We start from the raw sequence: 11,174 nt of genomic DNA on the forward strand, positions 1-11,174 counted from the left end.
ATAATTGCTATGTGTCTTGATAGTGTATATTCTTGTCTTGGCAGCAAGCATCATGGTTAGGAAGAAAAGAACTGGTCCTGGCAGCCCTGAGAGAGTTCTGGGGAGCCTTCGGGAGCTTCTGGGCAGGGATCCTCACAGCGAGCTGACAGGGGACCTCAACAGCATGGTGGAGGGCGTGGTTTTGCACCTCAACAGGTGGCCGTGGTGGTGCGCAACACCAGGGCCGCGGTGGACATTACCAGGGCCATGGAGGGCCAGCTCCACACCATCCAGGTGGTGGCCCACCTGAATATCAACAGCATGACTTTCAGGGGCGTGGACATGCAGGTGGTGGTCCACCTGAATATCAACCGCGTGATTATCAGGGACCTGGTCATCCAGGTGGTGGTCCACCTGAATATCAACCGCGTGACTATCAGGGACGCGGTGGTCCACGACCCAGAGGTGGTGGAGCCCCACAGCCATACCATGGCGGGCATAGGGGAGGTAGTGTTGGACGCAGTGCCCCTACAGGTCCACCAAGAACAGTTCCCGAGCTGCACCAAGCCCCATATGTCCAACATCAAGCCCCGATGGTTTCACCATCCGCATCGGGAGCTGGCTCATCCTCTCAGCATGTGGCAGAGGTGAGCAGTGGACAAGTCCAGCAACAATTCCTGAAACTTGCCATAGTGCATCAAAGTTCGACCAGCCAAACCAGTCAAATGGCGCCAGCATCAAGCAAGTCAGTTAGATTCCCATTGCGCCCTGGAAAGGGTACCTCTGGGGATAGGTGCGTTGTGAAGGCAAACCATTTCTTTGCCGAGCTACCTGATAAAGACCTTCACCAATACGATGTATGCCCATTGACATGCTGTTTTATTTCCTTGCTGCAGTTCTTATTTTGTCTTTTCTGATCATTGATCTTGTTTCATCAGGTGTCCATAACACCAGAGGTTACATCACGTGGTGTCAATCGTGCTGTTATGGCAGAACTTGTTAAGCTTTATAGGTATTTCTCAGTTGGATGGACGTCTACCTGCCTATGATGGAAGGAAGAGCCTTTATACGGCTGGACCATTGCCTTTCCCTTCAAGGACATTTGAAATAACTTTGCAAGACGAAGAAGAAAGCCATGGTAGTGGACAAGTTGCGCCAAGGTATACTGCTACTATTATATTTCTACTTAATGTGTTAATAGTTCTGTGCTGATCTCCACCTTTTGTTTTAAGGCGTGAGAGACAATTCAGGGTGGTGATCAAATTTGCTGCTCGTGCTGATCTCCACCATTGGCTATGTTTCTAGCCAGGCGGCAACCAGATGCACCTCAAGAAGCTCTTCAGGTGCTTGACATTGTGCTACGTGAATTGCCTACTGCCAGGTATCTCTTAGGCCTCCTAACCATGCCTTGTTTTATTGTTTTACCTGTGGCATGTGTTATAATTTATATGGTTTTCTTCTCTAGGTACTCTCCAGTTGGCCGATCATTTTATTCTCCCAACTTAGGGAGATGTCAGAAACTTGGTGATGGTTTGGAAAGTTGGCGAGGATTTTACCAAAGTATAAGACCTACGCAGATGGGGCTTTCACTGAATATTGGTTAGATGCCACCCCTCTATTGTTTTTCTTTGTGTATCATGCATCATCATTCATTTGTTGTCTTGTTAGTTCTGATGAATGTGGGTGGTTGGTGGCCTGAATGATCTGTAGTAATAATACATAATATTCCACTTTACAGAGCATCTTAGTGGAGGTCATGGATTGTCCATCGGTCTTGCTGACATAATGATTTATACGCTGTTTATTTTTGCAGATATGTCTTCGACTGCATTTATCGAGCCTCTCCCTGTGATTGAGTTTGTTGCTCAGCTTCTTTGCAGAGATATCTCAGTTAGACCCCTATCTGATTCAGATCGTGTGAAGGTTTGATTCATTACAGGTCTTGCTGTTGTTCAGAGACTGGTTTTAGGCTGAGTTACCATAACTATTTCCCCTTCTGCAGATCAAGAAAGCCCTACGAGGTATAAAGGTTGAGGTTACACATCGAGGAAACATGCGTAGGAAATACCGTATATCTGGACTTACTTCACAAACAACACGAGAGCTATCGTATGTACTTCTTTCCCTTGCTTTACACACAGTTTATGCTCTTGCAGATTCGTGGGCGATTGATTTCTTGTTTGTTTTCTGGCGTAGATTCCCTGTTGACGATCGTGGTACTGTAAAGACTGTGGTGCAATACTTCCTGGAGACATATGGTTTTAATATTCAGCACACAACTCTACCTTGCTTGCAAGTGGGCAATCAGCAAAGGCCGAATTATCTTCCTATGGAGGTTACTATCTTAAACAATCTTGCTTGTATCTGTTTTAAACATTGTATATTTACCTGTACATGTGTATCCTGGATGCTATATCCAGCTTCAGCATCTTTCCACGAGTTGTTCAATTAGTTTATCACTTTGAAATATCAGGTCTGTAAGATTGTTGAAGGTCAACGTTACTCCAAAAGACTGAATGAGAAACAGATAACTGCTCTCCTGAAAGTGACTTGCCAGCGCCCTCAAGAGCGTGAGAAGGACATCTTGCAGGTAAATGTTCATTATATAATTCTGGCGCAAGTTGTTATAGCTGTGTTGTTGCGAAATTGCCTACTGACATACTGCACCTGCATGTGATTTTCTTCCTATTTTGTGCTTTCTTTGGTCTTCTATGTTGACAAAGTTATTCCACTTTGATGTATTTAATTTGCCCTATTGCAATTAGAGCATCTATAATGTTAATGATCTTTTGGAATTCCTGCATAAACATGTTGTTAGCTGCTTGATGAGGTTTTTGTTAAGTTCAAAACCATAATTCAGGGGAGACTTACTATCTTGTTTGTATCGATTATTACACCCTATCAGCAATGCGCTGTTATCTGTCTGCACCAGCTTTATACATTTAAGCAGGAACTTTTTAATCTTTTTCTTTCCTATTTTACCAGACGGTGCATCACAATGCATACTATGAAGATCCTTATGCACAGGAGTTCGGCATAAAAATTGATGAGCGACTTGCATCGGTTGATGCTCGTGTTCTGCCTCCTCCAAGGGTACGTCTTTTCAGTTGCGATTACACAACAGCTGATTTCCCATATTGTGCATATGTTCTGCATAGCAACTGACTACATTTTTTTTTTTTGCATTAGCTTAAGTACCATGATAGTGGCAGAGAGAAGGATGTCTTACCCAGGGTCGGCCAATGGAATATGATGAATAAGGTACACCTTGTTAAAATGTCCTGGGAATACAAAATATTTCCATTCGTCCTGTGAAAGCATTCAGCTGCCTATTTCCATACATGAAGCTGAAGTAGAGAATTGTACTAGTATGATTAATATGAAAATACTGTTTTACGAAAAACTAGAAAAAAGTTAAACTAACCAGTCAACTAGGAAACAGTTATCACCGGAGGTGAATATATGCTATGCTGTTTTCTGTTCATTGCATTAGCAATACAGTAGCAACTAGCAAGATTCTCTGTTTCTTTGCACTGTGCAACTTTGTTAAATACATCCTTGGAAGTTTTGTTGCTGCTATGTATCATGATGTTATTATGCTCATTCCATCTATCACATTTCCAGAGGACTGTCTAGTTTCATATGGGAACATTTTTAAGAGAGTCTGCATGATTGAACTCAAAGCTATATTATTTGTTTTGATGTCCCTCTGCCATTAGCATTTCTTCAAGCCGGAAGTGCATCTGTTTTCTACTTGTTGTGGCCCTTAGTTTTGCTCTCTTTTCAACCTTTTGTGATGTTGTGTTTTACATAGTTCTCATGTGTGTTCATTTTGGTGTGTAGAAAATGGTGAATGGTGGGGTGGTAGAGTCCACAACTGGGCATGTATTAACTTCTCTCGGAATGTGCAAGATAATGCTGCCAGGAATTTCTGTCATGAGCTTGCTTTAATGTGCCAAGTATCTGGAATGGTATGGTTCAGTCATCCAACTAGTTTCTCATAATATAGCTGCATCACTTTGGTTATATTGTATTGTACTCTGGTTTTCATATTTTCACTGTCTTAGGATTTTGCACCTGAACCTGTGCTGCCCCCACTTAATGCGAGACCTGAAGATGTAGAAAGAGCACTAAAGGCTCGTTATCAAGATGCCATGAACATACTTAGACCTCAGGGCAGAGAACTTGACCTGCTAATTGTACTGCCAGACAATAATGGTTCTCTTTATGGTATGATCTCTTCCAAAGAACATTTGAAGATTGTCCAGAGGATACTTTTGCTTATCATTATTTTTCATCCCAGGGGATCTCAAAAGTATTTGCGAGACTGATCTTGGATTGGTATCTCAATGTTGCCTGACGAAACATGTTTTTAAGATGAGCAAGCAGTATCTTGCAAATGTTGCTCTTAAAATAAATGTTAAGGTATTTCACCGAGCTTCATCAATTCCATCTTTAGTATAGACCTCGATTGTTATAAGTTACCTACTTTTAAGGTGGGTGGAAGGAATACTGTACTTGTGGATGCCTTGTCCAGGAATCTTATAGTTAAAATATTGAATATCTAAATTACCATTATAGAAATCATTAAGCAGTTAATTTAAAATGAAGGATTTTCCGATACATTGGATGATTTAGTGGTTATAGCTATGACCAAAAAATGCCCCTCTCGGAAAATAACAGGCCTCCGCTTCGCTCGGCCCTCACGCTGAGTGTAAGGAACCTTGCTCGCTACGGCCTCCACTCTGATAGAAGCCCGCAACCCGCCAGAACCACCGTCACCTCTAGATCATTCCAACATGAAGCCAATTTGTAACCGTAGCTTTGATACCACTTGCTAGCATAATAAGAGATTATTGCAAAAGGTAGACGGGACATGTTGTTAGGCAATGCAGTTCAGGGATAAACGCCTACATCTGCAGGGCATGCTTTACAGGTGCTCTTCCCTAGATACTATCATAGTACCGCTGATGACAAGCCTGTCAAGGTATAGAAATACGCCAGATCTATAAATGGCACGCTGGTCCAGCGCCCCTGTCACGGGCGCACCAGACCATCCCCGAAAATTAATCTTGTTTCTAACCTAGCTTTCGTCTAGTCTATTTTGACTACCCAGGTGCCTTTACAGAGTTCAACTCTAGCACGTAACCTACCCACACAATTTGACTCCAACTTAACCTATAAACATATTTGTTACAACTTCAACATTTATTTTTTATCTTTCAGTATAAAGTTTGTGCAATGTTTTTCAATTATACACATGCGCACACAACATATTTGAATCTTGAAATGGTTATCATCAGAAATACTGAGTAAGCTTTGCGGTGAGTTATATCTACCCAAACCGTAAGTTCCTTTGTTTTCTTCTTATTAATTAAATTTTGAACTAAGTCGTATGATGTGTTCTTTAATTGTTTATCTTGTCGATCTAACAAGAGCATGTCAGTGTTTGAGACTTGAGCATGTCGAACAATGGCGGGAATTGAATTCGGCTCACGGGTGCATATGGCCTCTACTAAAAAATTATATTTAAAAATATTGAAAATTTTGACATAAAGTTCTACATGCACATCTTCACAATCTACGTGCATTCGTCAGGCTTCACGAGGGACCAATATTTGTGTGGTCTATGTAAAAAAAGAGAAAATTTACTGAAAAGCCTTATTTTTAGCATTGAATTTTATTTTTTTCATCCACCACATGACAAGCCGATTTTCATGAAACAACTTTATGAGTTTGTAGCACATGCGAGTTTTTCTTTTCATTTTCTTGATATTTTTAAATATAAGTAACATGCATTTCAAAATAAAGTGAGCATATACTCCCATTCCCATGTTCCAAAATACTATTCTCTACATTCTCAGAGAATGGCTGGTTTATACTTCTTAGACTGGTCCATATAACAATCGTTAATTATTTGTAACAATTGCAATTTTATGTGATGTTGTCAAATAATTCTGTCGCTAAACATATATTAAAAACATTGTTGCAGACTCGTGTGTTGCACGTGCATGCTAACTAGTTCCAACCAAATATGGAAGGCAGTTGCTGTTTTTTTTAGGGAGGAAGTAAAAAAAAAATCAAACCAGGCAGTTCGAACATCATTGCACTTGCAGTACACATGCAGGCCCTGGTGCGAGGGGCTCCTCGCCACCGACTAGGTCGGCAGCAGTAGGATGCCGCACACCCCGTGCCCGCAGGTTGCTAGCTCCCCGAGCGAAACAATTTGCGCCGGACGCCCAGGATGGATAGTCGCAACTCCTGATCGGTTTAGGGTTTAGGGGGATATTCAAAAGCGAGGCGTATCGGGCTCCGCACTATTTAACCTCCCCCTCCGGCTAACTCACCCATCACCACCACACCACCTACGCCGCAGCAGCACGAGCATATCCATTCTCGCGTGCTTCATTCCCTTTTCCTTCCACCTGAGAGAGATGGTGACAGAGGTGTCTATCCCCGAGGTCGAGGCTCCCGAGGTGGAGTCGCCGGGATCCGGCTCCTCTGAGGTTGTGGATATGAAGGCCGTTAAGCCGGCCAAGAAACACCCGCGCTACGCCAAGGTATGAAGGCGATTCATTCCCTCGCACGTGGTGCTCCCATCAGTCTGCCTTTCGGTTGTCTGTCATGCTGGATCCGAAATTGTAACTTGCTGTTCATTTGCAGATGATCACGGAGATAATCGCTTATAGATGTCTCAAGGAGAGGAAACACGTCTCGAGCTTTGTGTCGATTCGCAATTACCTCGAGGATAAGTACAAATATGAAGATGGCTATAAGCTGTCTCGCAAATTACCGACGCTGCTCAGTGAAAGGCTTAATCAGCTTGCCGTCGTCGGTGAGCTGATTGAGCATTCGGTGAGTTGATTGAGCCTTCGGTGAGCTGATTGAGCCTTCAATCAGCTTGCCGTCGTCGGTGAGCTGATTGAGCCTTTCAATGAGCAGCGCCGGGAATTTGCGAGACAGCTTATAGCCGTCTTCGTACTTGTACTTGTCCTCGAGGTAATTGCGGATCGCCACAAAGCTCGAGACGCGTTTACTTTCCTTGAGACATCTATAAGCGATTGCCTCCGTGATCATATGCAAATCAACAACAAGTTACAATTTCGGATCCAACACGATAGACAGCCGAAAGGCAAACTGATGGGAGCACCACGTACGAGGGAATGAATCGCCTTCATACCTTGGCGTACCGCGGGTGCTTCTTGGCCGGCTTGACGGCCTTCATATCCACAACCTCAGAGGAGTCGGATCCCGGCGACTCCACCTCAGGAGCCTCGACCTCGGGGTAGACACCTCTGTCGCCATCTCTCTCAGGTGGAAGGAAAAGGGAATGGAGCACGGGAGGATGGATATGCTCGTGCTGCTGCGGCGTAGATGGTGTGGTGGTGATGGGTGAGTTAGCCGGAGGGGGAGGTTAAATAGCGTGGAGCCCGATACGCCTCGCTTTTGAATATCCCCCTAAATCGATCGGCAGTTGCGACTCTCGATCCTGGGCGTCCGGCGCAAATGATTCAAAAAATGTGCAGTGTTTTTTCTTTTTTGTTGTTTCTTTTCTTTAAAAAATATATTTTTAAAAATTTATTATTTTTTATATACGAACAATTTCAGAATTTGAACATTTTTAAAATTTGAATAACTTTCAAATTTAAACACAATTTTTGTATTTGAACAATTTCGAATTTGAGAAAATATTGAATTTAAACAATTTTCGTATTTGAACAATTTTTATACTTGAACAATTTTTGCATTTCAACAATCTTTATACTTGAACAATTTTCGAATTTGTTAAAATTCATAATTGAGCGATTTTCGAATTTGATTTTTTTCGAATATTTGACATAGAACATTTTGCATTTAAAATATATTTAAATTTAAAATTAAATCTTAAGAACGAAAAAAGAAAAAAAGAAATAGAAAAGAAAAAACAGAAACAAAAAACAAAAATAAAACAGAAAACAGAAAATGACACTAACTGGGCCGACCAGGCCGCCCCATACCACGCCCGCGTGGGCGCGCGGTATCCGCCGGCGAATTCTATACACTGACCAGGTCGGTGCTTACCAAGCACCGCACACCCGTTTGCTCTTTATCATCTTCAAAGTACTTCCTAGATTTGGAAATACCAGAAGTACAAGGATTCCGCGTGAAGTGAGTGGCCTCTACGGTTCATCCTTTAAATTGATTATTGATAATCCACCTTAGTCGTAGGATAACTATGACTTATTTGTTTGTGTGCAGTTTGCAACACCCAAAATTCCCCATAGTGCACCAGTCTCAGCAAGAAAGCCCTGCAGCTCCAGCCGAGGAGTCTCGAAGTATCTCGAAGCGAACTCAGGAGCTACGGAGTAGCTGGAGAACAATCAAACAGCTGGAAAGCTTCGACCCGTTCGCGCTACCGGTAAGCCGGTGCTCCTATGGTTCTCTCATCGGTCGCACACAAACCTTAAGGACGGGTTCTGCTCATTTGTCAGTCTAATTTTGTTTTTGGGCTCTGTTGCAGGAGAATGCTAGGTTTTTGTGCAAAGTTTCCCTGGTGAAGATAGACTGCACCAATGGCTGGTGCTATCGTGGATGCTTCGACTGCAAACGGTGGATCAGCCAGAACGGAAGCGAGGTCTGGTGCAGCCAATGTGCTTCAGTTAACAAGAAGAGGAAGAGGCCGGTTTGGTTGTAAGAACCTTTAAGACTCGTATTGCCACTGCCTCATTGTTTAGACATCGATCAGATGCTAACTAGTTTTACATGCTGCTGTTTTCGACACACAAGGTACAAGCTGGATGCGGTGGTGGAAGATGCCACCGGCACAATGAACCTGATGATCTTTGACGAGGATGCGGAGGGACTGATCAGGGTCGCGGCAGAGGACCTCGTCGATGAGATCACCGATGAGAACAGGCGTATCCTTCCAGATGCGATCTCGGATCTTATCAGCTCGACCCACGCCTTTGAAGTTGCCATCAACCACCGGAGCTTGGGCTGCGTCGTGAAGTGGGTCCTGAATGATGATCAGTTGATGCTGCTGCAGCACATTGGCTCAAGTCAGATGACAGTAGGAGATGACAGTCCTTCGCTGGTGGAAGAGGGCTCTTCTTCTGACTCTGGGTGCAGCTCACAGCTTACGGAGGTAGGTCATGCGTGATTGCATGACATTACGATAAACCGATGAGCGAAAACATGTACTCCGTAGTACTTTCTTTTTTCCTGAAAAACTGTACATACGCTCTGCCTAGTGTGTCGATCCAATCAGGATTTGTTGCCCGTTGATTTTCAGGAGAAGATGGTGACTGTGAAGCGAGAAACCGAGCTGAAGGCAGAAGATGGGGCTCTGGAAAAAGATGCTGAGTGATGCCTTTCTCTGACTTTGATTACCAACTGTGAATGTAGCAAGAACAAGATGCGCTATATGTGCGGTTTTCAGATCAAGTGCCTGCTCTTTTTTTTTTTGCGGGTACAAGTGCCTGCTCTTTTGCTCAGCCTTGTTTCCAAACCTATGTAAAAATCCCTTGTAAATAATATTCTCCTAGTAAATCTAGTTCTATCAAATCAAGTGTCCGGGTAACTTTTGCAAACAAGATGGATCTGTTGTGAATAGCAGGGTAGAGTACTTTATTTTGTCACGCCTCAGGTAACTTTTGTCAATGAAAGATCTGTTAGAACGTAGAAGAGTTTTCGGTGCTGCCATTGGAGATGCTCTCACAACCTTACATTACAGTGGTCTAATTTGTTTTGAAGAATCTTCGACATTGGTCACCGGCACAACCCGATACCGGTCAGGCCTTGTTTACTTCTAAGGTACTTATGGAGATGGGAGGGGATTATTTCGTATCCCGGAAAATCCCCACTAGTCCGTTTACTTCTCCGGTTTTGAACGACATAATCCTGAGATATCCCCTCCCATCCCCATATTTTTTGCCTAAATCAAAAACTCTCCATCATAGTAGTGTATTTTTTGAAAGGGTATTTGAGGGGATTAGGTGAACACCAAATCCCCTCCCATCTCCATACCCATTGGAAAGAAAAATACCAAGAGAGGTAAACAAGGCCTCAGTGTGGCTGCGGGCCCACCTGTTCGCGACCAAACGCTCTGCTTGAGACTCCAGGCCTCGTTCGGTTATGAGTGGCTCAAATCCCACGTGGATCTAACCCGGGGAGTAATCGGGTGAACCCCCACCACCACCCCAATCCCCGCTAAACTCTTTTCCCATATCCCTGCTTTACATGTTCGTTCGGTTAATCCCCCGCACCCCACAAGCAGCAGCAGACTGGACATGCAGAAACAGCAGCAGGCATGCAGAAACAGTAACAAGCAGAAACATCAGCAGAGGCATGGCAGGCAGAAACATTCGGTTGATCGTCAGCAACAGTTGTACTTAAATATGGTTGCACAGTTCGCCAGAAACAGCAAGCAAGCAACACAGTTGTACTTAAATATAGTTGATAATAAAAATATCCTAGAAGATCCATCCGATTTTTAAGGGGAAAACAACAAAATTCAGCAAATTAATACAAATAAATATTTTGCTTTTCCGCAGTAAAGCACAGAAACTGATCCAATACACAGCACCCTTGCCCATCTTCTTCAGTTCTTCTGGAGCTTCTTCATGAAAAAACTCTATTTCTTTTCCCTCTATTATGTATCTATAATTTACAGAGAAAATGTAAGCAAAAGGCTCAGATAAAAAAATATCAAAATGGATCAAAGATCACAAAATGCAAGCACGCATGAATGAATCAGTCAACTCCATATAAACTCGAGACACAAAATATAAGCCAGTACTACATGAATGAATGGCAAGAAGCCTGTACTACATCAATGAATGGCAGGAAGACTGTAGTACATCAGGTGAACATTGCGCAACTGGTACTTCTTAATAGCGAGTTCAGTACTTCATGCAAACTTATAATCTACACGAGAATTCCTTAAATCTAGAAATCTACATGAGAATTTCTCAAATCTAGAAATGCTCACACATACAGCTATATCTTACAACAACACATATGCAGTTAGCAAAGAAGCAAACCTCACAGTGCATAATCTACTTGATCTGCATCTCCTCTTAGGAACTGAATTGAACCCTGCCAATTGCCCATTTTATGAAACATAAAGAATCTGTTAGCAGAAAATCTGTAAAGTGATGAATGAAACACGCTAAATCGATTAGGATTTGTTTATTCTTACACAGAGTAGTAACAAA

At 42.9% G+C, this 11,174-nt stretch overlaps 1 protein-coding gene, 1 long non-coding RNA gene and 1 pseudogene across 2 annotated transcripts in view; 2 read left to right on the forward strand and 1 right to left on the reverse strand.

Moving 5' to 3' along the window:
* LOC127312187 (uncharacterized) overlaps positions 1 to 11,174 on the forward strand; it is a 34,419-nt gene that overhangs the window by 12,753 nt on the left and 10,492 nt on the right. The window lies entirely within an intron of this gene.
* Positions 439 to 7,957, forward strand: LOC127312186 (protein argonaute 1B-like; annotated as a pseudogene).
* Positions 10,375 to 11,057, reverse strand: LOC127312189 (uncharacterized). Its single transcript, XR_011748876.1, has 2 exons — positions 11,001 to 11,057; positions 10,375 to 10,617 (listed from the first exon to the last, which is right to left on the reverse strand). It is a non-coding gene; the product is annotated as an uncharacterized lncRNA (long non-coding RNA).

This window comes from Lolium perenne, chromosome 7 (genome assembly GCF_019359855.2).
Source record: "Lolium perenne isolate Kyuss_39 chromosome 7, Kyuss_2.0, whole genome shotgun sequence".
Taxonomy (NCBI): Eukaryota; Viridiplantae; Streptophyta; class Magnoliopsida; order Poales; family Poaceae; genus Lolium; species Lolium perenne.